This window comes from Octopus bimaculoides, chromosome 19 (genome assembly GCF_001194135.2).
Source record: "Octopus bimaculoides isolate UCB-OBI-ISO-001 chromosome 19, ASM119413v2, whole genome shotgun sequence".
Classification (NCBI taxonomy): domain Eukaryota; kingdom Metazoa; phylum Mollusca; class Cephalopoda; order Octopoda; family Octopodidae; genus Octopus; species Octopus bimaculoides.
This window is the reverse complement of record NC_068999.1, coordinates 35,868,491-35,875,694: the sequence shown is the minus strand read 5'-3', so window position 1 is coordinate 35,875,694 and position 7,204 is coordinate 35,868,491.

The window sequence follows — 7,204 nt, the reverse complement described above, 5'->3', positions numbered from 1 at the left end:
CATATTTTATATGCACGAGAATTATTACCGAAAAGTGTAAATGATCACGTTTTTTTAATGTCTTCGCTTTTTTGTCTCTTCATTCGTGAGTGACCCAGTGACAAACGACAGCAGCAACTGCAGCAGTAAGAAGAAGAAGAAGAAGAAGAAGAAGAAGAAGAAGAAGAAGAAGAACAACAACAACAACAACAACAACAACAGCAGCAGCAGCAGCAGCAACGAAAAGTTTACATTTGAATTTTTAGAAATAACTTAGAAAAGGACAATAATACTTTTTTCTTTCCGTGTAAAAACGAGGTGGATATGAAATGGCAATGATTGTTTGTTTCAGTATGGATAGATAATTAAATTATCAGCGCATTTGAGTTAGAGACAATTTTAGTCAATACAATCCATGCCAAGATTGCAATCTTCTTCCAGCGTCCACGATCTACCGAAACTTCCTAATCGAGGGTTTTGCTCTTACTACACGTTATTTTTTTGTATTCCTTATAATTAAATTTCAAGTCAGCTATATCTTTATTCTCGCAAATAAATATATTTCTTTCTTCAGAGGTAGAAAAAAAAAACTGTTATATGAAGAAAAAAAAACATTGAAAATCGATATCCTTCATAATCCACAAAAGAATATATTTTCAGAGAGAGAGAGAGAGGGGAGAGAGAGAGAGAAATACAGACAGACGTACAGAAAGAAATAGAGAGAGAAAGAGAGAGGGAGTGTGTGAGACAGAGAGGAAAAATGGTTTGCTTAAATCTCCATATATAATATATTTGTTGGTCTTTTTATGTGTATGTGTATTCCTAAGATAGAGGCATGGTTTCTGAAAGAAACGATTAACGATATAACAGCCGAAAAGCAGAATGACTTGAATATAATATTATGGGAATCTATTATGTATGAATAGATAACTGCAGCTTGGGATATATTTATGGAAGAAGATTTTCCCACTATCTTTTAAACATGATCTTTATTTTCTATGGTACATGGTAGTTATCTGTTCAGGTTCATTGTGTTCTCATCCGTGAGAAGTTGTTAAAAATAAATAAGATAAAAATGTAAAAAACAAACATAACGGGAAGAAAATTCTACGCAAGAGTTTAGAAGTTTAGGAATGTTATGTACTCTTACTATAAAAACAATATCATAAATCTGGCACCTTATTACAGAAAATTCGTTTAACTGTTTGCACAGAAGAGGTGAAGTGACAGCATTTGAGACACCTCAGTGTAGCAAGGAAGTATGTAAAAATAGCTGCTTTGTTTAACTAAATAAGGCGAGATTGAATATATTTTAGTGTCTAGACAAATATGACAGTATGATTAAGATGGCACATTCATGGCTATGAGTTGACGAAGTTCGCTTCGTAGCACAGTTTTGGTCTCGTAGCTATATAATATAAGACCGTGGTTATGAAGGTATAACTATGATAGTATAGTTAAGACGTTTGTTTCGTAAACTGTAGAGTTTCGAAGTTGTCACTGTGGCTTCTATAATTGCTTCGGGTGGACTAAAGGTTTGTGGGTTAAATTTCATAAACGGATGATGCTTCAATGACTGTCGAATAAACAAATCCTGCCTTTGTGTGGTAAAGTTACACAGTAGCTCAGTTTAACATCACTCTCAGAATCATGTATTTCTTCAGAGAAATTCACGCTCTTGTAAGCATTCGAGCCAGGTTTCAGGTCACATGTTAACTTCCTTAATTTCCACCAATCCCAGCATCACTGAAAAATGTCATGGGCTCTTTATTTTTTAACCAGCAGAAAATGTTAAAAATCTATATCGTCGACATACATTTTCCATAGTTATCTTGACTATGATATCTTTTAGTGTACCATTTTACAGTTGACACCACAGAAACAGTAAATAGAAATTGAATTAGACAGTTACAACTTCAAGAACTTTATCCAAGCTAGTGTGTCTTTTTTTCCCGAAAGTCCTTCCATATCTATGATTAAATCCCCCAAACAAGATTTCAATATTTTATCGTAAATGGTGGTGAGCTGGCAGAATACTTAGCACGCTGGGTGAAAGGCTTAACGGCATTTCGGTCTGTCTTTACGTTGTGAATTCAAATTCCAACGAGATCGACTTTTCTCTTCATCCCTTCGGGGTCAAAACAGTAAGTACTTGTTGAGTACTAGGATCGATGTTATCGAACCCCCACCACCAAAAACATTACTGGCCTTGTGCCAATATTTAGAATCAGTATTTCATTGTAACCGGCCGTGAATTATTGCGATATATTTTTGATTTTCATATGCTTTCATTTACTTCAGTGGTTTTAGTCAACCAGTATATCACCCATATGTAATGAATCTAACAATTCTACACCTTACGTGTTATTACCCACGTGAACTCGTAAGATGTCTGTGAGAGCCGAGAAAGAAAGAGAAAGAAAGAGGGAGAGAGTGAGAATGAAAGACAGAAATAGAGAGAGAGAGAGAGAGAGAGAGAGAGAGGGAGAGAAGGAGAGAGACAGAGAGAATGAGTTAGAAATGGGTTTCATGACATGGCATATTGCTAAATCTTACTAGCGATTCAACCTTGATCGTCAAGAGAAGAACTAGGATTGGAGTCATCCCAAGCGTGACCACTCAGTCTTGCATATCTAAAGCTTTCTTACCTGATGTCTTCATTTTCTAACAATGTGAAGTAAGTGAGACTTGACTGCTGTTTCTAGTAGGCCAACTTATTGCATAGATGCATTCTTGTGACTCTGTTGGTAATACCTGTTTCTGCTTATCTTGAAAACCCGCTAGAGTCGTTTAACCTCAAGATGCTCTTGATTGAACAACTCTGTTATCAAAGACGTTCCAGTCATGACCATCACGTGTTGGAAAGATATATCTGAGAGTCACAAAGCTGTTCTGACCGTGACCATTCTCTATTTTGCTTTCAGTTACAGAGTATTCATTTCTGCTGCTGAAGACATAACAAACTAGGGGAAATAACTTGACAATCAGAAGACGGAAAATAGCTAAGCAACAACACAGCTCAGTTACTGAAAATATATTTAATTTTGTCACATATGAGATTTTCATTTCAAATCAATTAAGCACCTAGTCAGTAATATTTCTGGATAATTTCAGTAATTTAGTTTGAGGTAAGGACATAGAATTAAGCAAGACTTTTAATAATTATCTGTCGTTGATGTCATTATCTCAGTCTCTTGTCTCAGCTTTCAATGGTAGAATCATATTTGCTAATTTTATTGAAAACGAATTTAAAGTCCGGTTATTTGGCGTCTGACAGATGTTAAATCTAACTAGAAATATATTCACTTAAGAAATGTTATCGATAGCTTTATAGATTTCCTGTTCGGCAAGAAAATTATGGCTCTCAAATTCTAACGCAGATAGATTATTTAGCTTGGTCTTGTGATTTAGCTGTCTGAAGGATATCTTCTAATTCGTGCGTTTCAACAGATGTTCAGGTATATATGCCACCTAAGTAGCCCTATGTATTTATCAAACACGTATGTTGCTGTGTCAGAATATCATGCATTCCCATATTTGATATGGGTCGAAGCGAGGGCACGACCTTCAAGAATTATTGTTGATTATGTTAGCTTAGATACTTTCTTAACTTAATAATTAGAAGGACTAAGTCATTTTGACAAAGCGATTTAACAAAGTTGCTCAGTATGTTTTTGCTTGAAACGTTGATTCGACTCTCCAACATCTCGTCGACAGAAACACTATCGCACACACACACAAACATACACTCGCGCCCGCGCGCATCCACCCGCCCACACAAAGCCACATGTGGTTAAAAGAAGCTCACTTTGTAACCACAGACATTTTGTCGTGGAGGCGTTTCTATTCTTTTTGTGCAAGGCTCTCACATCCACCTACCAAGTGGGTCACATTTTCCACAGAGTTAGCATTTCTGGTTTTAAGATGTTTTATAGATGTTATACTCCACTGACTTGGTAGCGACAGCCTGGTCTTGTGCAGTATTGATCAGGCTTTCGGTCGTACGCTTCAAATAACCTCGCTGAAGCCATGCCCACGATGCTGTGTTATCCTCAGCGCCCTGTATATTCCTTTCAAACTGTCCCTGCATTCTCCTTTATCGAAAGTCTTTTGTCTTCTCCTCAGCTCTTTGGTTAAACTCTTCCTTATTCATCATTTCCTCTGCATTTACATCCATATCTTTCGCGGCATATTGCAGCAGGTCTTCATCATTATTTATCAAATACTCGGCAAATGTCCTCCTTTCACTGCTTATACAATGGTCTATACTTATTAGTCTTCTGCCACCATTCTTTCTTTTCATATGTAGTCTGTTTACGTTTGCTTTAGGGTGAAGCGCCCCATGTAGCGTCATCAACTTTCTCGTCTTCTTACCCAGTGTTGATATTTCCTCCTTAGTCCATTTGAGGATGGACGCACTATATCAGACCAGATATTCATTGCGGCAATCAGATTTTTGGCATTCAGACTGGATTTCAACACCGTCTTCACCCGTTTTTGATACACCTCACTGACCTTGACTTTCCTTTCTCTGTGTAGAATGTCATCCAGCTCCAAAATCCCTAAGTATATATACCCACTACCGTCGGGTTCACACATGGTCACTCCTCATGGTAACCGCAATCCTCTGCAGGTTGCTTTCTTCCCTTCTTTCATATTAAGTACTGATCATTTGCTGATCCCAAATTCCATACCGTTGTCCCTACAACACTTCTGGACTGTTTTGGTTCAGGAATCTATCTCTTTTTCAGATTTCCCAAACAATTTCAGGTCATCCATAAACAGATGATTCAGGTTCAATGATGGGCCATTCTTCCCACATCGGTAATCCATCTTAACTTCCATATGTGTCATTGTTTATTATTATTATTATTATTATTATTATTATTATTATTATTATTATCATCATCATCATCATCATCATCATCATCATCATCATCATCATCATCATCATCATTGGCTTTACAAATACCACCTTTTTCATCGACCACAACTGCTTAACCTCCCAAGCTAACCTGTCATATCTCTCGGCTTTTCTTTCTTCCTTATCGCATACCTTGTTGTCAGCTGGGCATGCTATATCTATGATCCAGCATAGTTTGTTTTCTTTCTCCATTAAAACTATGTATGGCTTCCTATTCTCAATCTCATGGTCGCACTGAATCATAAAATCCCACTGGATCTTTGCATTATCATTTTCGATGATCCCTTCGGGTTTGTGAGTCCATACTTGTTGCAAAATGTTCAATGGACAAGCCTTGCTATATTGTCGTGGCGTCTCTTATATTCCTTCTGGACTAGGGGTATATAGTGCCTTAAGGTTTGTGGTCGTACCGATTTTCTGCTCAATCAAGTCCATACTTGTTGCAGAGTGTCCAATGGACAAGCCTGGCTATATTGTCGTCCATACAACACCCATGTTTTCTGCTACAGCAATACTTGCTGCCTTGATCAAGTTATTTGTTCCTCTGATATTGATTGTTTTGATGTATTTCAGAATTTCATTGACATCTTTCGTTTCTTGGTTCAATTTCTACCGATCAACTTTTTAAGGTAGCAAATAATGTTGCTATCGTTCTCCTGTAGTCTTGCCTTTATTCTGTCGTAGATTACTTTTCGTTCATCTGTCATATCGCCATTAGTTTTATTTCTTCTTTCAGATCATCTATATGTCCCTCATTAAGTAAACTACCACTGCTCCTTTCCTGTGCTATGAGATTACTCTTATTAGTAAGAACTGTATTTTCATTGTTATCTCTGCTGCTATTTTCCAAGACCCATCTTTTGATAGCTTCGAACTCTACTTCTGTGAACCAACGATTTTTTTCTTATTGCTCTAACTTGATCACATAGTCTCTGTTCTGTGAGTTGAAACAACTCACATTCCCTCAAATGATCATACACACGTTGTTGACAACCCCTAATTTAAGTACAATATTCATCTACCGGGTTGCGCAGGTAGTAACACTCTATGACCACAGCAATACTTTGCTTGCTCCATCTACGCCGTGGTCCCTTTCTCGATATCGACAGGCTGGAGTCGAAAAAGAATATTTGAGCCTGCCTGGTGCAACATTGTCACCATCGATGGCTTCAGTTTTATTACCACCGTTATTCACAATATTTTGTCTTTTCATTGTCACTCATATGAGGTAGCGATTATCAGGTTGCGCAATTACCAGTGTTTTTTTTGTGACACCATGACTAGATGTATCCTTAATCAGGACAAGAGGAGACTCCACTTTCTCCTTTCATTATTATTATTATTATTATTATTATTATTATTATTATTATTATTATTATTATTATCACTGATATCACTGATAATGTTTTTAGATGTTTTACTATTTGTCATTGTTATATTAACAAATTCATAGGTTACACAGGGCTATGTAGGGCAAGGGGGTGCACCAATATCCAGTGCTGTTCACATGGACAGCTGCATAGAAAATTACACCATTTTATTTATCTGTCCATCCTCAGCGATGTTCTGTCATGCATAACGACTTTCCATAGAGTCCATTGTTCACTTGTAATCTTCTTCGGTGAACAAGCTCTTCTTCAGTTTTCTATCGCCGTTGTCAATTACTGCCTTTATTGTTGTATCTGTGTGTGGTAGCAGCAGTGGTGGCACCAACAGCAATAGTAGTAGGGGTGGGGGTAGTGGTAGTAGTGGTAGCTGGACCTCAGATTCCTGTGCTATCAGAATAGTAGTAGTTGTATTATTAGCAGCTGCAGCATATTATTATTATTATTATTATTATTATTATTATTATTATTATTATTATTATTATTATTATTATTATTATTTTTATCCTTATCACTATTACCACCACTACTATTATTATTATTATCATTATTACTATTTTGTTTTATTATTAACAGATTTTATTAAAAGTTCTTTATTTTCAACTTTTGTTTTGTACTTGAGATAATCATAAATATGTGGCTGTTGAAGGAAATAGTTGGGGGAGGAGTAGCAGCTTAGTGAATAGATCAAATCCTTCTGGTCTATAAATAGATTCGGCAGATGGTGAGGAGGTCAGCCATAGGGACAAAAGAATCTTCGGACCCTTTGGGTTAGCAGAGGTGAAATGTGTTTACTACTACCAGCGACTACCAAAAGCGCTGACCTTGGCCTTGAAAAGAAGCAATTCACCCTGTTCTATTTGTAATTACTGGTAGAAAAAAGAATAATATATATATATATGTATATATATATATA